The following is a 20,951-nucleotide window of genomic DNA, read 5'->3' as shown; positions in this document are numbered from 1 at the left end:
ATAAATAATGGTTAAATTTGTACTTTAGGTCGTACACTTGTTTAGAAAAAAAAGTCACACTTGTTCTAAAAAGCAGTCACACTTGTTCTTAAAGGAGAGGAAGCTATACTAGTTGCTATCTCTGAAAATCCTTCGAGTTTCAAAGTCTTTTGAGACTACTTCCATCTGAAATTGTAACTCTTCCGTATCTCAAAGTGGTGTGAGCTTAAATATTCATTCAAAAGTTGATTCTATTCAAATTTAGTGTTCTTTAAAGTTAGGATTTTTGTTATGATTAATTTGTTTATTTGAAAGATTTATTTGATATCACCTCCGATATTTTTTTTGGGTTCAGGGCTGTTGTAGAGGAGAAAGAGGAGTCAATGCATAAGAAGAATGATGATGGAAAATTGAGATTTGGTCGAATATTTGATGGATTATTTTTGAAATAATACTTAATTGATAAAATGCATAAATTTTAAGATTAAAATTGTTATTATACTATGCTATGCCATTATTTTTTACTCAAACATGACCAAAATATAAATTAAACGAAAAATTAATGTGATTTTAGAAAATAATAATTGGGTGTTCAAAGTAGGAACAAATGAATAAGTGACTGATCATACAAGTATGCAATAGTAGGCATGGGTCGAGTTAGGTTGGATTTTGGTCAATCCGATATGAAAATATATACTCTCCACCCAAAATCCGATTGAACCTGAGAGTAGGAGTGGCTTCACCCAACCCGAAATCGACATGTTTTTTTTTAGATAAAATCCGAATATGACTCGATCCAAAATACATGTATTTATAAAAATATTATTTTTATTCAATAATAATAGAAATCTAATTGATAAAAATAAAATATAGATTATTATTATTGTAATTATCTCTAAATATATAGGGTAAATTTATATTACTTTTCGATTAGGGTCAGATATTTTTCACTCTAAACCCAAAGTTGAACATGTTCACTAAAAAAATTGATCCGACCAGACTTAAACCTGAAATATTTTTTTTAAAACCCGACCCAATTGAGTCGAGTCGGAACATGATAGTGTATCTGATCATTGGTTAGAGTTGTTGTTGGTTTGTTTCTTTATCTTACAACTCGATCGTTATTCAACAAATAGATGGTCGATGTGTTGTCGTGATTTCTATCATTTTTGTAGGTTAAAGATAGATGATCGATGTTTTCGTGGTTGCTATCATTTCTTTCGGTTAAAGGAGTAGTTGTTGATGACTAAAAAAAGGTAACTTCTCGGACATTATTCTTGGGCCAACGAAGAGGTCGTCAGTGTTGTTGATGGGTTCCCACGATTGTGGTGGCTACTGGTGACTCTATTGTTAGCCCATCGGTGGCTGTTAGATGCTCTATTAGGTGCTGATGAATAATGACTCGATTGGATCACCTTACTAGCTGGCCGATTATAAAAAAACGGCCAAGTGAAAAGGATCAAATAACTCAAATAGGGTTTAAGGTTTCAACCCAAAAAGATTTTAACATTCAGATACTCATCTCAAAATACTTGTATGTAATAACCTAATTTTACCCAGGGAATTCAAGTCGAATTGAAAGGGATCGAACCACTTTGAGCGATACTGGTGGCATGAGCATAAATTGGTTCTTGAAAGTTCATGATGATTTAAAGGAATGCTGGGAAATTTGGGTTGTTAATGAAGGATTTAAGCCCTTCATGTAATTGGATCCAGTTGCGCTTTGTTGGATCGCACACTGTTGCATCGTTTGTTTGTTTCTCTAACTTTTTATAACCGAAAATGCGTCAAGTTTCCAGAGTTAGATTTATTTCTTCTTCATTGTTTTTTGTTTGTTTGTTTTCTTAGTGTAGCAACCAGATATCCATTTTGGGTTTTGTACGAAACGCAAAACCAAATATATTCTTTGATGGTAACTTTGGCATCCTTTAACAACATTGTTTGGGGAAAATTAAGTGTCTTTATTTCTGCTTAATGAACTATAATTTGCGTGTGGCGTTGTTGCTTTCACTGGATCTTATGCTCCGTGGTTTTCATTCGTAGATTTAGCTCTGTTGTTTGTAGTAGTAGCGGGTAATTAGTTTTCTTTTATTGAATCTTGACCAAATTGCATTCTGATCTGTTAATTTTTTGTTCTTGAAAATTATAGGATCTTGAGATTCTGAGGTTTGCTTGGATTATTTATAGAAATTTTACTGAAAAAAGTTCATGTAAGTTGATGACGTCTTAAACATCCATAGAATTTTTTATTTACTTGAAAAGTAGTTTTGCTTTGAGTAGGATCTACTGGATCTATATTTTTCTACTTTGCTTTGAGTAGGATTTACTGGATCTATATTTTTTTCATTCTTCTTGACTCCTAGTATCTTATATCATTATCGATATTTCAAATTGAGTATAACTGCTATAAAGATTTATAAATTGTGTTGTGGTTTTACCACTTGATTTCTAGCTGTTGGCCTAAAGTTAAGTAAGATAGTGTAAATTTGTCTTAAAATCCTATTAAGTAACCAACAAGGCATATTAGTACCCCTCAATTCTCTAGCGTTTTATTGGTTCACCTTCTGTCTTCTTTGGATTCCTTTTTCATAGTTCCTCTTAGCTTCAGCTATAGATGATTACTTGAGGTCATGTCCTTCTTTTAGATCACATAGGGTGTATAGGGGGAGGGCTCGACAGAGTGGTGTCAAGGAGACTAGACTTAGAGTTTATTTGTTGAATGTAGGAACATTAAATGCTAGGCTACTGGAGCTGACCGATGTACTTAGTAATAGGAAAATAGATTTTGCATGTATTCAGGAGACTAGGTGGAAAGGGGCTCGCGCCAAAGAGTGTAATGGGTACAAGTTATGGTATTCAGGCGTAGATAACGCTAGAAATAGGGTGGGTATCTTGGTATCCTCTAGGCTTAAGGAAAATGTAGTTGAAGTTTGTAGATACCGGAATAGGATCATGATGATTAAGATTATTATAGAAACGGAAGTGATGAATGTCCTTTCAGTGTACGCCCCACACGTTGGCATAGGGGAGGGGGAGAAACGTTGCTTTTGGGATAAGTTAGATGATGTACTTAGGAGTATTCCAGAGGACCAAAGAGTTTTCATAGGGGAAGACTTCAATGGCCATATAGGTAGTGCAACCAATGGGTATGACGATGTTCATGGGGGTTTCGGTTTTGGTAGTAGGAACGAGGAGGGCGTATATTGCTTGAATTTGCTACTGCACAAGATATGGTGGTCACTAACTCCTTCTTTAATAAGAGAGATGTGAACTTGATTACGTTCCATAGCGGGGGACATTGTACCCAAATCGACTACATCCTGGTTTGAAATTAGGATCGATGGGCTTGCATTGACTGTAAGGTGTTCCCTGAAGATGGATGTGTATCACAACACAGATTGTTGGTTTTGGTGTTCTGCATACACCACGGGAATAGTACTAATAGGAGGGCTAAACTTGGTAAACATAGGATCCTTTGGAAGAACTTACATGGAGCGCCAGCTGATGACTTTAGGAGTAAGGTTTTATCTAATACAGGTTTCGGAACTACAAACTCAAACAATATATATATGTTATGGAAAAATATGGCAAATTCCATCAGAGAGGTGGGAAAAAACACCCTTGGGTTGTCGACAGGGAAGGTCAAGGAACATAAAAAATCGTGGTGGTGGAACGACGAAGTCCAAACTAAGGTGAAGACAAAGCAAACTTGCTTCAAGGAGTTTCTACAATGCAATGACGACGAAGAAAGATCGAGAGCTATACAAAGATACAAGGAGTCAAAGCACGAAGCTAAGAAAACAGTGGCTAAAGCAAAGGATAAGGCATACGAGGAAATGTACAAGAGATTAGACACCAAGGAATGACAAAAGGGCATCTTCAGGCTTGCAAAATCCATGGAAAATATGAAAAAGGTCTAGGTAGCATTAGGTTTATTAAGGACAACAATGGTGTTCTTTTAGTGAAAGATCATGATATTAAGAGGGTTTGGGGTAGTTACTTCTTTGGCTTATTTAATGACGGTGCCTCTCTCTGTAGAGATAGTATCGTCGATGGGTCAGCCGACCATCATACTACGGTCAATAACTGCCTTGCAAGTAGGATTGAGTTTGAGGAAGTCAAAATGGATCTTAGAAAAATGGAGAGGGACAAATCTGACGGTCCAGATCAAATTCCTATCACTGTGTGGTTGGCCCTAGGAGAAGAGGGAGTTAAGTGTTTGACCAACATCTTTAATATTATTTTAGAGACTGCCAAGATGCCAGAGGAGTAGAGAGAGTCTACGGTGTGATACCAATCTATAAGAATAAAGGAGATCCCCAACGTTGTGGAAACTACAGAGGTATTAAACTACTCAGCCATACCATAAAGCTATGGGAAAGGATGATAGAGGCTAGGTTGAGATAGGTTACTAGGGTTTCAGAAAACTAATTTGTCTTTATGCCAGACAGGTCTACTACGGAGGTGATTCATCTACTTCGACGGCTTATGGAGAAATATAGGGAAAAAATAGAGATCTTCACATGGCGGTTCATTGACCTTGAGAAGGCGTATGATAGCGTTCCCCGCGATATGATATGGAAGACCTTGGAAATGAGACGGATCCCAACTGCTTATATCTGGGCGATTCGTGATATGTATTGAGATCTACTACTTACGTCAGGACTACAGTTGGCGACACCGAGGCATTCCCAGTGGAAATCGGACTCCACCAGGGATCAACACTTAGCCCTTACACCTTCACCTTGATTATGGACGACATCTATTATGTGACACTAGACAGTGTTCCATGGTGTATCCTTTTCACTGACGATATTGTCCTAGTTCCTGAAAGAAAAACTAAGCTGAATAGTAGACTGGCTGCCTGGAAGACTACTTTGGAAGAAAGAGGTCTAAGGATCAATATTGAAAAGATAGAGTATTTATGTTCAAACTTCAATGGGAACCAAAATGATGTGGATGTAGAAGTATGCATAGAAGGACACGTTATCCCCTCAAAGGAATGTTTTAAGTACCTAGGGTCTATGATACATAAAGATGGGGGTGTAGATGATGACATTACACATCGTATAAAGGCAGGATGAAAAAAGTGGAGGGCTACTACTGGAGTTTTGTGTGACAAGAAGGTGCCTCTAAAACTTAAAGGAAATTTTTATAGAATGACAATAAGACCAGCGCTGCTGTATGGATCAGAATGTTGGACAATCAAGAAGGATCATGTAATGAGGATGGAGGCCGTAGAAATGAGAATGCTTCGATGGGCATGTGGTAGGACTCTGTGGGACATGACACCAAACTCTACTATTAGGATGTCCTTGGGGGTGGTGCTTGTATCCAAAAAATTGAGGGAGGGAAGACTACGGTGGTTTGGGCATGTCCTTAGGTGACAACCGTCGGATGCAGTCAAGAGGGTAGAGTCGATTACAATCGACGGTTCCAGAAGGAGAGGACGACCAAGGCAGAAGTGGGAAGACTGCTTGAGATCTGATTTGAAGGATTTAGCCCTTGCAGAGGATATGACCTCTGATAAGAAAGTATGGAGACTTAAGACCAAGGTAGTCGAGTAGTGCGGGTCACAGACATAGGCTGTAACATCTTTTTCTTCCGTTTAATGCCTTTGTAATAATGTTCATGACTTCTACATTATATACATTTCTGTCAATAAAATTTATGTAGGCTTAGAACTAGGGTAGCAGAGTATTGTTGCCTTAGTTTATGTTTTAACCCATTTGACTTTATTCCTTATTATAGCTTACTATCGTTGACTTCTGTTTATCCTTCTATTCAGGTTTCCTCTTTTTAAATTTAGTCGTGTCTTACGTTTCTGTCTACATGCAGAGATTAATTCCCATTACAGACGCGTATATGTAGACTGTATATGAAGACTATTCAACTATGTATTTATTTATATATTTATACATACATTGCATTTTATCTTTATTTTTAATTTTTTGACTGTCAGAGGTCTTCCACAAAAGCTGCTCTCAATCCTGGCGTTGGGGGCAGCCTACTACCCTACCTCTCCCTTACCCCATTGCATATGGGAATAGGGTTTTGTTGTTGATGTTGTTGTAATTTAGCCCACATAAATTAGACCCATTTACATTACCAATAAACACAAATATAATTCATATAAACAATTCATCTACAGTAATTAAACCAAATTCATGCCCATTCATTTAGTATTTACCCATTACATGAAACCCCAAACCCATAAACCAAAACCAATCAGACCTAATTGATCCATAACCTAAATGTCCATAAACCAAATGCTCACAATTCATTTACATCCAATAAACCATAAACGAAATACATTTCAACCTAATTACAAAAAGAGAAGGGTATGGTTTCTCTACCTTGGTCATCGGAGCCACTCATCGTCGGGGGTGCGTTCGTCGTGGAGAGAAGTCGAAAGGTCGAGTGATATCTAGAGGTTTTGTTTGAAGTATCTAGGATTTGCTTTAGGGGTTTTGATTTGTTTTCTTAGAGCTAGGTTCCCCTGACCACCGCTTGTAGTGGCAGATGAAGGTCGATGTCGGTTTAGGATGAGCTTGCGGAGGTCATAGGTTCGACGTCAGTTTCGATTGAAAAGAAAATAAAGGATTTGGGATAGAAATATAAATAAGTTGAGTTTTGGGATTTATTTCAGTTACCTGGTTGTCGTTGGTGACGGTGTAAGGAATGAGCAACATCGGTCGACAAGGAGTTGTGGTCTTGGGTCTGGGGTGTACAATAGTCGAGTGGTGAAGGAAAAAGGGTTTTTAAAGAAAGGGGGAAACGGTTGTAGTTTTATGATTCAGTTAGGGTTAGCTAGGTTAACAAAAGTTAGCATATATATTAAAGTTTTGGGGTTAATCTTGTTTTAACCATTGGACTTTAGCCGTAAATTTCCATTTTAGTCACTAAGTGATATTTAATTTTGAATTTCTTCCAAATTATAGACCCTTTTATGTGAATATTTCCCTTTTTTCCTTTGTAATTATTTTGATTAGAAAAGATAAATTTGCTCTTGTACGCCTGGAAGTTTAGAGTGTTTTTACATGTCGATCCTTAATCTCATTTTTTATTTCAAATTTTATGGCCTAATGTCGTAATTTTGCCTCTTGTTTTTATTCTTTAATTTACTTTATATTTTAGGATAAATCTCCTTTTAATCCCTCTAATTTCCCACATTTTTTCATTCAGGTCACTAGGTCCATCGTGGTTTTATTTGCTTTAAATACGATTCATTGTTTTGTTTCATATTTAATTTAGTCACTATTTCTTTATTATTTTACTTATTTCGAATTGACCATGGTTTTGATTACTTTATTGCATTTTAATCATTTACTTCCTTTTAATTGTGTTGAAAACATTTTGACATTTCGATATAACAAATTAAGTTAAATGAATTTTAAGATTTTCCAAAAAGATTTTCTAAGTATATTCGATATAATTATTTGAATATCAAAATATTACTCCAAATCTTTCAAATGTCATTTTTAATCCTTAATCAAGTGTAAAATTAAGTTTTAATCTTAAAATAATTTCAAAATAATTTTACAAAATATTTCGAACCATTTTAAAGCCAAAAATTCCAGATTGCTCAGAGGGAACCGATTCCCCCTGAATGGTTTGGCTCCGAGAAAAACAGAATGCTCGGAGGGAACCGATTCCCCCCCCCAAGGGGGTACCGATTCCCCCCCCCCCCAAGGGGGTACCGATTCCCCCCCCCAAGGGGGTACCGATTCCCCCCTGTTTAACGGTCGAAATATTTGAATTTTACACTTAGGGAACCGATTTCCTATGAGGGGAACCGATTCCCCCCACGCTCCAAGCAGAAATATTAATTGTTTTCACACTTAAACGGCTCCAATAACTTCATTAATGATCCTCAACGTTCAGAAGTGATTCAAGGTGTATTTAAACAAGCTTAGAAGCCATTTATCAACAACAAGAAACATCAAGCAACTAGAATCAAGAGAGAATCAAAGAGAAAGCATCAAACCTCAAGTTTGAGCATTTCAAGCCTATTTTTCATTCAATATTCTTTGCTTTCAAGAACACTTATTTTGCTCAATTGTAGAAAAGAGTGTTCTCAAGAATTGGGGTATATTCTTGAGGGAATTGTAAGGTTATCTCTTTGGCCTCAAAAGAAAGAAAAAATTAGTGAATTTGTTGGAAAATCCTTAGTGTGGATAGCTAAGGTAGTGGACTTAGACTTTTGGTTGGTAAAGTCAAACCACTGTAAATCGCTGTGCAATTACTTTCAATTTTCTGCAAAAGCTTCCACCAAAATTTTTATTACCAATTCACCCCCCTCTTGGTCGATTCCATCGATCGATTAACTCAACAATTGATATTAGAACCTAACTCATTTGAAGGTTTAATCGCCTCTTGAGTCGATTCGGGAAGAGTTACATCGATTATCAAGTCATCAATGGCCTCCGCTTCAAATTTCGACTCCGGTCTCGATTCGATGCCCGTCAACAAGCCTCCTTTCTACAATGGAGCTAACTATGCCTATTGGAAGAATAATATGTTGTACTTCATTCAAGCAACTGACATGGGAGCATGGAATGTCGTAGAAGAAGGATGGATCAAGCCTCTCACTCATCCAAGATTGTAGAGTGAAGGAGAGACAAGAATGTTCCAGCTCAACTCCAAATCCATTCATATCATATTTTGTTCTCTTGGACCAGATAAATACGGAAGATTTTCATCTTGTACAACCGCCAAAGAAATATGGGACAAACTTCAAGTCACTCATGAAGGTTCCGATGAAGAGGAACAATAAGTTGCAAACTTTTGCTTGATGGCTATCGGGGAAGATTCTAAGGTAACCTCTAACTCATTCGATTTGGATGAATTATCTTATGATGAGTTATTAGAGGATTATAATGGGTTGGCTTCGGATTATAAGACTCTATTTTTAAAATACAAAAATGATATTTCAAAATTAAAAAACGAAAATAGTCTTATATCCAAGACCAACAATGATCTTGAAAGTAAGATCAAAGAACTGCAAATCAAAATTAATGATTTTGAAAAGAAAAATACTGATTTGCATAACTTACTTTCAAAAGTTCATGATGAACATCAAAAGAAGATTGATGATCTTAAAACTTCTTTTTGATAAAGTTGGAACAAAACATTTTGAAAAAGAAGAAAATTCAAAATCCAACTTTGTTAGAAAAGATTTTAAAACTACAATCATAGAGGTCCCCAAAGAACCTCTAATGGAAAAATTGTTAGAAGTATGTGGGTTCCTAAAGAACTCATTACTACTAAAGATAAAGATATCCTACACAAATGGATACCTAAGGGGACTATGATTTTGGAAACTAATGAATATGGACCCAAAAGATTGGGTACCAAAAAAAAAATTAATCTATGTTTGTAGGGAAAGGAGCATTGCTACATGGCACGGGAAACAAATTCAAATTCATGGTACCTTTGGATGCTCGAGACACATGACCGGTGACAAAAGCCGGTTCATTGAGCTTAACACCAAAAATGGAGGAGAAGTGACTTTTGATGATGATTCAAAAGGTCACATTAAAGGTATTGGTACAATAGGTAATACCTCTTCCATACAAATTAAAAATGTGTTATATGTGAATGGATTAAAGCATAATCTCTTGAGTATTAGTCAATTATGTGATAAAGGATTCAATGTCATATTTGAAACTAAAGGTTGTAAAGTTATTGACATTGCATCTAATCGGATTATGCTTGTTGGTCATAGAATATGAAACATATACATGGTGCATTTAGACTCCGTAGAAATGACTAATTTATTCCTAGTTGCTAAGGATGAACATGATAGTTGGTTATGGCATAGGAGACTAGGACATGCTAGTATGAGTGTTTTGCAACGGTTAGTTCAAGGAGAATTGGTTCGAGGGATGCCTAAACTAAAATTTGATAATGATAAAATATGTGATGCTTGTGCTAATGGAAAACAAAAGCGAGTTTCTTTTAAATCCATTAATGATGTGTCAACGAGTAGAGTATTACAATTGATCCACTTAGATCTTTTTGGGTCATCTAGAACTACTAGCTTGGGTGGAAAACAATATGCATTTGTCTTGGTAGATGACTATTCTAGATATACTTGGGTTCTATTTTTAAGTACTAAATATGAAGCATTAGAAAAATTCATCACGTTTTTAAAAGTAATCCAAAACGAAAAAGGTTACTCTATAACTAGTGTTAGGAGTGATCATGGAACTGAATTTGAAAATCTTGGATTTACTGAGTTTTGTAATTCTAATGGTATTAGTCATAATTTTTCAGCACCTAGAACCCCTCAACAAAATGGAGTTGTTGAGAGGAAAAATCGAACTTTAGAAGAAATGGCTAGAATCATGCTTTGTGAAAATAATTTACCAAAGTATTTTTAGGCAGAAGCCACAAATACCGCTTGTTACGTTATTAATCGAGTAATGATTAGGCCTATTTTGAAGAAAACTCCATATGAACTTTTTAAAAATAAAAAGCCTAACATTAGCTATTTTCATCCTTTTAGATGTAAATGTTTTGTTTTAAACAACGGTAAAGACAATCTTAGCAAATTTGCTGCTAAAAGTGATGGAGGAATTTTTCTGGGTTATTCCTTAAATTCTAAAGCTTATCGAGTATTTAATAAAAGAACTTTGGTTGTAGAAGAGTCTATACATGTTGTTTTTTATGATAAACTCATTCCGAGGAAGGATTCTTTTGTGAATGATGATGTAGGTGTTATAAATACAAATGAAGTTAGACATGACGTTGGAGAACCATCATCAAAGGAAGAAATGAAAAATGAGGAAACTCATGATCCTCTCGAGAATCCAACCATTGAAGAAAGGGAAGTCTCTTACCCAAGGGAATACAACTATGTCAAGGATGGTGAGATTATAGGTGATCCATCCAAAGGGGTAACAACTCAATTTTCTCTTAGAAATATTTGTAATTATATTGCATTTATCTCATGCATAGAGCCTAAGAATATTAAAGAAGCATTAAATGATGAACATTGGATTATGGCTATGCAAGAAGAATTAAATCAATTTGAGAGAAGTAAAGTATGGACACTAGTTGAAAGGCCTAGTAATAAATCTACTGTAGGTACTAGATGGGTATTTAGGAATAAGCTTTATGAGAGTGGTAATATAGTGAGAAACAAGGCTAGACTTGTTGCTCAAGGGTATACTCAAGAAGAGGGAATAGACTATGATGAAACATACGCTCCCGTAGCTAGGATGAAAGCAATTAGAATGTTATTAGCATTTGCATGTTTTTATGAATTTAAATTATATCAAATGGATGTTAAAAGTGCATTTTTAAATGGTTTTATAAAAGAAGAAGTGTATGTGGAACAACCTCCATATTTTGAAGATTCAAAATTTCCGGATCATGTTCTTAAATTGACAAAAGCACTTTATGATTTAAAACAAGCTCCTAGAGCTTGGTAAGAAACATTGTCAAACTTTTTAATTGAAAAAGGTTTTTCAAAAGGGAAGGTTGACACTACATTGTTTTTAAAGCATAAAGGTAAAGATTTATTAGTAGTTCAAATTTATGTTGATGATATAATATTTGGTTCTACTAATGATGTTCTTTGCCAAGAATTTTCTAAGCTCATGCAAAGCGAATTCGAAATGAGCATGATGGGGGAGCTCTCATTTTTCTTGGGACTCCAAATCAAGCAAAGAAAAGATGGCATCTTCATCAATCAAGCTAAGTACATCAAAGATATGCTCAAGAAATTTGGACTGGAAAATGGCAAGCCTCATGACACTCTAATGAGCTCTTCAAAAAAGCTTGACTTAGATGAAGGAGGTAAATGTGTAGATGTTAAATTATATAGGTCAATGATTGGATCTTTACTTTATCTAACTGCAAGTAGACCGAACATTATGTTTAGTGTTTGCTTATGTGCTAGATTTCAATCATGCCCTAAGGAATCACATTTACTAGCTGTTAAGAGAATCTTTAGATACCTTAAGGACACTCCTAGTTTAGGACTTTGGTATCCTAGAGACTCTAGCTTTAGATTGCATGCCTTTTCTGATGCGGATTATGGAGGATGCAAATTAGATAGGAAAAGAACCTCCGGTACTTGCCAATTCCTTGGAAATATGTTGATTTCTTGGTTTTCAAAGAAACAAAATTGTGTTGCATTATCTACCACTGAAGCGGAATACATTTCAGCCGGTAGTTATTGTGCACAAGTTTTATGAATGAAACAACAACATTTTGATTATGGAATTGAAGTAGGTACTATTCCTATCAAGTGTGACAATAGTAGTTCTATTTGTCTCACTAAAAATCCCATCTAACACTCTAGAACTAAGCACATTGAAATAAGACATCACTTCATTAGAGACCATCTCACTAAGGAAGATGTAGTTCTAGAATTTGTTGATACTTTGCATCAATTAGCGGATATCTTTACAAATCCTTTAGACAAGAAAAGATTTTGGACACTTAGGAGAGAATTCGGTTTGAACAACCTATCTTCACTTCGTGTTTAAAATAATTGTAGCACTTTTAAGAATAAATGAAAAATGCATATAATAGTAATTTTTTTTACATATATTGCTTTTATTTAGGGGGAGTTTATGATTTTTGGTGAAAATTAACTTTATGTTCAAATAATTTTTAATGATAAATTTGATTGAATGAACATGATTAATTTTCAATATATGAGTTACCAATACCACTAGAGAAAATTAATTTAGCATTTTGAGTATTTAAAAATCAAATTTTAGCATTTTAGTGCAGAGGGAATCGATACCCCCTTGAAAGGGAACCAATTCCCCCTTTGAAGGGGAACCGATTCCCCCTGTAGGGGAATCGATACCCCCTTGGGGTTTTGGTTTTTAACACAGCCAGAACACCAAAAAACTCAAACCCTTAAATATTCTCTTCACGCCATTTCTCCTCTCTACACTCACCCTATCTCTATATTTCATCAAAACATCATTTTTAATCAGAATTCTCTTCAAATATCATCTCCTAAACCTGTTTGAATCATCAAAAACGTGCAAACTTCATCTAATCTCACTCAAATCCGAATTTCTTCACGGTATTTTTATAAAACCTCTATTTCATCAATTTTTGATTTTAGAACTAGTTTTAATTAGTTCTAGGTTGAACTTTAGATCGGGCATTGATTGTTTAGTGATTAGAAACTAGATTTTACAACTAATTTCATCAAAAACACAAGAATTTTCCAAAATTCTTTGAAATTTTTGAAATAAAAAAATTTGTTTTTCAAATTATTGTGTTTTGATTGAATTACATTGTTGTTGTGAAAACTATACATATATTGATTTTCAAAACCTTGTTTTTCAATAAGTTTTTCAAAAACTTTGCCCATTAGGATTGGTTTAGAGAACCTTGAAATATTGAGGACTCAATTGAGTTTTGGGATTGATTATTTTGCATACATATGTTTTTAAAAATGCAGGTTATCTTTCTATTCTGAATATCTTAAACCATGTCTCATAAACGTTCTAGGGCCTCCTCTAGTCGTTCTAGCCAACCTCCAAACTCACCTCCAAATCCTCCACCTATCTCACAAATTCCTATTCCTAATCCCGATGATCTAAACATGACCATTCTCAATTCTTGTTTTAATGAACTCGATCATAAACAAAATCTCTACAATATGATTTTTTTTAATACTTTGAGTCCTACAAAATTCAGGAAGAACGTATCCCATCTCTTCAAGCCATGTTAGACATCATTTTTTGTCATCTTCCTACTCTTCATGAGTTGAAATTTGACAAACTCTTTGAGCTTGAACCCACTGTCTACCAACAACTTGTTCGTATCTTCTACTCTAATGTTGTTTGCATTAAAAACCGAGAGAAAACCTTAACCATAGGGATCCAATCCTATCTTCTAGGACGATTCTTTCATCTTGACTCGGAATCCATTGCCAAAGCATTAGAATTAGATAATGAAGGGTTAGACAATGAAAAACTTACAGTAGGATCTCAGTATAAACGAAGGGATAGTGTAAGTGTTCTAGACCTTCATGATCGTTTTCTTCACCTAATGATCTCTTGGTGGTTTTAACCATATGGGGGCCATTACTCTACTCTTTGTGCCTTAGATCTATTTTGGCTTCATTGTGTCCAAAATAATCACAAAATTAACCTTCTACAGATTATTTTTGCTGAACTTGTCGAAACCGTAAATTTTGTTCCCAATAAGAAATTGTGTTCTTCTTTAGTTTATGGTTGTATTCTTAGCAATATGTTTAAGAAGGCTGGGCTTAGAGTTGGTCTTGATGCTTCCTTTCCCCTCAAAAACCAAATCAATCTTTTCTCTTTAACTAAATCGGGATGGAAGATCAATGAAGAATCTGGTCTTTGGGATCGTACCGGTGAGCAACCGCATGAAGTTGATGACTCCGACGATGAACCAAAACAGCACGAGGAACAAGAACGAGTAGAGGAACAAGCACAGCTAGAGGATCAAATGCCTCCATACTTTCGATCCTTTATGGAGACATTCGATTTTCGATATGCTTTCATGGATTCTCGCTTCACTTCCATAGAATCTCATTTATCCACAATGGGACCTCAACAATTGGAAATTCTCCGGAGATGCGCACAAACAACGCTTCTATGAATGAACGCATTGATGCACTCTCACATGAGATGGCCGCTATGCGAGCTCATTTTCCTCCTCCCGATCCTCCTACGGATGCTTGATTATGTTTATGCTTTAGTACTTTGAACTTAAAGCTTATTGTTTTAACATTTTGAATATTTTGGAATGTTTGAATTTGTGGATTGATTGACTTTGATTTTTTTTGGATTTATGGATGGTTTGAACTTATATTTCTATATATTTGGTGTGGTTAAATTTATTCATTATTGCATCATTTACATCATGTTAGCTATATGACCAATTTTGCCATGTCACATTGTTTATGAATATTAATTATGAAACTAATGGCTAATGTTTCTCTTGATTGTGATCTTAGTAACTTCAGATATATATATATATATATATATATAATCAATTGGCTAAATGATTTTAAAACCTTGTTTAAAATATTTTACGAGTCTTTTTAATTTAACAAAAATGGAAAGAAATATTAAAAGCGTTTTAAAGAGGAATATTGTTAGACTAAGAGGGAGTAATTTCAAACTTAAAACTTGAGGTCTGTTTGGTTGGGAAGAAACATTTTACGGAATTTTTCCCTTTTTCCTATTATTGGTTCCCGTAAAATAAAAGGTCAATGTAAGTTGTTTTCCGGTCAACGGAAAACTTAAGGAAAAACACGGTAAAATGACTTACCGTTTGGAAATCAGCAAATCATTTTCCAGCTTCTCCCGTCCCTTGCTCCACACCAAAACTTCACTGTTTCTTCCTTTAATTCCTTCATTTCTTTTTCATCACCAAAGCACTCTCCATTATTCTCTTATATTTTTCTTTAGCTTTTTTTAAGATCCATCTAATTTCAATGGCAGCTCTTGCACCTACCCCTCTTTTGAAACACCCTTTATCAAGTTCACCGAAGGTAATTTTCTTCACTCATTACCACCCTTTTCCCTCTCTTGAATCGTTTTAAATGCTGAATCTGCATGTTCCTGAATCTGGGTTTACTTTCTTTGTTAGCAGGTCTTTGATTCCAGGGTCCAAAGTGGGGAGATTCAACCGACCCAGTTCAGATTTTTGGGCTTATTTCAGGTTAGGGATTGTTTTGATCGATTCCCCATTTTTCAAAATCCTAGATTTGTTGTGGTTTCTCGGAGATTTATAGCTCCAAATATGCTTAATCTTGTTCAATGTTCATAGGTATGTTGTTGAATTATTGATAAGTTAATAACTGAATTAGGGATTGGGGATTAGGTTATGGATCTGAATGGATTGAAATGATTTCCCCAATTTCATAGTATGCCTCAGTTTATTTGATTATTTGATTCTCTCGATCATATTCAGTCTTGCTTCTGGTTTTAACTTTTTGTTGCGAAATTATTGGATTGTCGAAAATGAAAAATGGGATGTACCAATTTTGAGCAATAAGGCTCCTTTGTATATCCCTTCCTTTGAGTGTCGTCTAGGATAGTAGATTGTCAAACTTGAGGTCTAATACTGCTTTTCATTTTAGAATATTTTGCCTCTGCAAACCATTGTGCATTTATTATTCAACATATTCTGTTTTCACTTTGATAGCGTATTTTTCTTTTAGAGTTAAGTATCTTCTCTTGTTCACTTTATTTGTTAACTGATCTGGTGGACTTGCTTCTTGTTAAGCTTCCCGCTGGTACCTCATTTTATAGAACTGGAGAAGTTAGTGGACAGTTAGAGCGAACAGGAAAACGAGTGAGTTTTCTTTAGGACATGACTGTATGAAGGATATTTTCCTCCCCTTTTAGAGTTTATTTTGCAATAGCAACCATTTATTATTCTTGTTTCATTCTACCCTACCTATTCCTACTACATGATTGTCTTACTTTTGCTTTGCTTTGCTTTGAGTTCAGGTTGGGCATGTTTGCTGGGATGACAATGATGTAATAAATGGAAAACCAACTGGAGTGGTTGGAGTATCTATTGGTTACATGTCAACTTATGAAGATGCTAAGGTAGTCTTTTTCTACCTTTTGAGTTATGCCCTTTATTTCTATTCTAGAAAAATGTATGATATTATTTTATTTTGTTGTATACATGCATCAGTTGTTACATGAAATGGAACATAGAAGCTTCCAACATAAATGATACTAATCTATGAGAAGGTCCTTTGTATCCATACCAAGTGAGTTCGAGAAAGGGTACCTGCTCAGATCAAAGTCAATTCTATACCAAAACTGAAGGTTGTTCAGGGTTTTGGTTCATTTTTATTGCCAATAAAATGAAAACTATGTTAGATTTGCAAGTTCTCCTTTTCCCAATTGGCAAATTATTTTCACTGTAAAATAACGCTATTATACCTATAGTATTCACAATCACAGCTATAAGTTCATTTTAAATACCATGAATTAGACTTGGTATTATTACGGTTGGATATTATTGTTATTTTAATGTCATAAACCCTTTAATTATATATTTTGACACTATTATTATTATTACAATGTTATGTACTATTATTGTTTTAATTTGATGTACTATTAATTAAGCCTTCTTAGGATTTATAAACTTTTATAATATATTTTTAATCAATTATTAATATTATATAAAATAAACCTAAAATAGTGTATTTATAACACAATCAACATAAATTATTAATATTATCTAAAATACAAATTTTTATAAAATATAATTATATATTAAAAAATTAACCTTTAAAAATAATAAAGAATAAAACATATCAAATATGTATGCTTCTTTCTTAAAACAGATTCTGACAACTGTTTTCAGAAAAAATAACCAAACAGTATAAAACATTTTACAATGTACCATCCAAACACTGGAAAATGTTTTCTGGAAAATAATTTACATTTCTGTAAAACATTTTCTAGATTTCATTTTCCGGAAAACGTTTTCAGTGAAACAAACGGACCCTTGATTTCAAAATAAAATCATAAAATTACTAAAATGTTTTGTTATATCAAAAAGGGGGAGATTGTTGAAAACATTTTGATATTTCGATATAACAAATTAAGTTAAATGAATTTTAAGATTTTCCAAAAAGATTTTCTAAGTATATTCGATATAATTATTTGAATATCAAAATATTAATCCAAATCTTTCAAATGTCATTTTTAATCCTTACTCAAGTGTAAAATTAAGTTTTAATCTTAAAATAATTTCAAAACAATTTTACAAAATATTTCGAACCATTTCAAAGCCAAAAATTCCAGATTGCTCAGATGGAACCGATTCCCCACCAAGGGGGTACCGATTCCCCTCTGAATGGTTTGACTCCGAGAAAAACAAAATGCTCGGAGGGAACCGATTCCCCCCTATTTAACGGTCCAAATATTTGAATTTTACACTTAGGGAACCGATTCCCTATGAGGGGGAACCGATTCCCCCCACGCTCCAAGCAAAAATATTAATTGTTTTCACACTTAAACGGCTCCAATAACTTCATTAATGATCCCCAACGTTTATTGTCTTGTTTGAATTTGTTTTTCTCTCTTTCTTTTTCTTTAAAAAAATGTAAGTTGCTTGACTTCTAAACACATTAAATAAAATACATTATAAGGTTATGAATAATAAGCAAATTTTAATCTTGAAATTCTCTATATATCAATTGAATTAAAAGCTCTTTAAATAACCGAGGTTATAAATATTTGACAAAGTGACAAGATTGAACCCTTGTAAAACAATAACCCTTGTTTCTATTCTAGAGGATACACTCAAACATTATACCCTTCTCTTGAAGGGACCAAGATATCATTCTTTTCTCACGAAAAGATGACCAAAAGGCTTGACATTCAGGTATGTATAGGAGCAGACAAAATTAGGTATCTCTTGTGTATGAAGTTTCAAAACCAATTTAATCGCACTTATGTTAAAGACATTCAATTATGATCATAATCTTCACAATTGGAATAGTGAAGTAGAAAATTTTAGTTTAGGTCAGTTGTTTATGAATTGAACTCTAAGGATACAATTTGTGACTCTCAACAACACTTAGACTATAACAAGTTCTTATCGATGAGCTTAAGAAATTGAATCCATATACATATAAAGTTAATAAAGTGTTTTCATAAGGTAAATGTAATAAAGTTGAGCTATTCCGCTAAAGAAATTGGTTATAGAGGTAACTTGAGAGCCTTTACTTTATGAATAGGTTACATTCAAACCATGATACTGATAAGATAATTGGTAATTCGGTGTTTGCTCCATTGTGATAGTCAAGTCAAAGACTTTTTGATGAGATGAATCCTTTAGCTATTCCAAATAAAGGCAACCAAATTTAAAGTTGTTAATTTTCAAGGAATAAAGGCAATAATGCCTAATGTTTGAATCAATAAAGGTATCGGTGAAAAAGGACTAAGGGATTTGAGAAACACTTGTTATATTCGACTTCACACAAGCACTTAGGAATCTTATTTTTAGATCGATATTTCTACGCTACCTTTGCTAAAAGAGTTTATGAAGTTTGAACATATGGAAGATTTTAGAGAACTGAAATAGTAGTGTTTTAAAAATTTTAGCAATTGAATAAGCTAGTTGCGATATTTCGTTCGTATCCGATTAAAATACCAAGCCAAGAAAGAGAGGGGCATACACAATGCTCCCAAGGACTAAGGAATGATACATTGATGGCTGAAACCTTAGAAAATAGGAAGCCAACCTAAAACTAACCCATCAATCCTAACACTTGTCAAAGGGTTATAACTTTGAAAATTTAAAGAGTAGTTGATTCTTTTGATATTCAATGAACTCACGTTTTATGATTTACTTCAATTATGAGCTTAAAGTAAGGGGTGTCATTTTGTTTTATAAAATTCTTTCATTCTTGTGAATTCTAAAAAATATGAAGGCAAAAAATACTTTAAAACAGGACAATCTCTCAGGAATGAAAGAGGTTCTTGAAGTTGGTTAGGCTTTATCTACCTCAAATAAGGAAATAAGACTATAAGCGATACAATAACAATGAAGATGTTCTTTGGTTTTCCAGCAATGGAGTCTGAAAGATTAGAAGACTCAATATTAAACTTCTCACACTTCTTTATGATGTCATCAACATCAATAATCAATTAAGAAGCAGACGACCAGTTACTAAAACAGAGCATGATATATATTTTTAGATTTTTTAGTATCTTAGCTCGTAGTCGAAATCCAAGGCATTTCTGCTAGAATAATTGATCACTTCTTAAGTGTCCATTTAGTTTTGAGACCTCACAGAAATAAGCCCTCTAACTATTATATCAGAATAAGGAAGAAGAAAAATATTTGGCAACAGTTTTGTTGACCCAAGTTAAAATATATGAATTGCTAATAAATGGCACGAAGATGAAACCATTCAAAGTCAATTTTTGGAACTAAGAATGAGCCATGAAAGATACCCACATTGGGTCATTCCCAAAAGTACAAATCATGTTGAGATAACAAGAATCATATCAAGAAGATATTCAAGATGAGTTTCGTTGCTTGAGATGATATGGGAGAATATGAAGACAATAAGAGCTTACTTTGTAAAAGTAAACCATTAATGTTTCATATGACAAAAGGTTCTTAAGGAAACAATTCTGATAGAGTAATTGAGATAGGGATATAAAGAGTGTCAAAACCATATGCTTGATCGTAATAAAGACTCAAAAGAGAAAACAGTTCTTCCAAACTTTAGTGAAGAAACCAAAAGACAAGAGATAAAGATGACGTGACTACAAGAAGATCAAATTGTTCTCTAGAAGATGCAAGCTTGAACTGACAAGTTACCACTAATATTGGGGCAAGCTCTATTCTAGAATGGTCAAATGGAAGAAAACTGATCTCTTCACTTTAAAGTCAGAAGAAAATTAATGATCAACATTTTTGCATACGAGAAAATCATGTATTACATTTAGTTACACTTAGTTACATTCATATTTTCATACATAGATGCATAATTTTTACAGATCTTCCTATGAAAGAAGAGAAAATTAAAATTCAAGCCTCAAATGGAGTGAATTACATTCAGAATGGTCCAATCCAAAAAATAATCATTACTTTTGATATGTGGCATGTTACCCAAATGATATGATGTTTTCAAATGAATTTTTAAAGAAGAAAAATTGATTTTCAAAGATTTCTTAAATGAGAATTCAAGAAGAAAACAAGAATTTCATAAGAAAATGATCTCAGCAAAGAATCAGTCCATAATTTCACTAGTGGAAAGAGTGAATCCCAACAAAGAATTAAGGATCTTTAAGTCACTACCTTCGGGTACTTTAAATACATATAAATGATACATAATAATCTTTTTGTAGGTTTAAAATTCTTCAAAGTGAAGATAGACCAAAAATTCCCAATGGAAGGGTTCCTAATGAGAATAACTGGTCCGATAAGGGAGAATAAGTTCCTAATGAGAAGAACTTACTAACGAGAAG

The 20,951-nt window shown here is 34.0% G+C and overlaps 2 long non-coding RNA genes across 2 annotated transcripts; one reads left to right on the top strand and one right to left on the bottom strand.

Annotated features, from left to right (window-relative positions):
* Positions 1 to 2,540: 2,540 nt before the first annotated feature.
* Positions 2,541 to 15,463, bottom strand: LOC120195551. Its single transcript, XR_005523071.1, has 3 exons — positions 15,375 to 15,463; positions 8,450 to 8,456; positions 2,541 to 2,550 (listed from the first exon to the last, which is right to left on the bottom strand). It is a non-coding gene; the product is annotated as an uncharacterized LOC120195551 (long non-coding RNA).
* Positions 15,464 to 15,896: 433 nt separating this feature from the next.
* On the top strand, positions 15,897 to 16,775 carry LOC120195565. The gene is made up of 2 exons (XR_005523075.1): positions 15,897 to 16,553; positions 16,645 to 16,775. It is a non-coding gene; the product is annotated as an uncharacterized LOC120195565 (long non-coding RNA).
* Positions 16,776 to 20,951: the final 4,176 nt, after the last annotated feature.

Source organism: Hibiscus syriacus, unplaced genomic scaffold (genome assembly GCF_006381635.1).
Source record: "Hibiscus syriacus cultivar Baekdansim isolate YM2019G1 unplaced genomic scaffold, ASM638163v2 tig00117016_pilon, whole genome shotgun sequence".
NCBI lineage: Eukaryota > Viridiplantae > Streptophyta > Magnoliopsida > Malvales > Malvaceae > Hibiscus > Hibiscus syriacus.
The sequence above is the reverse complement of the archived record's forward strand: the minus strand, read 5'-3'. Positions and strand labels throughout refer to the sequence as shown.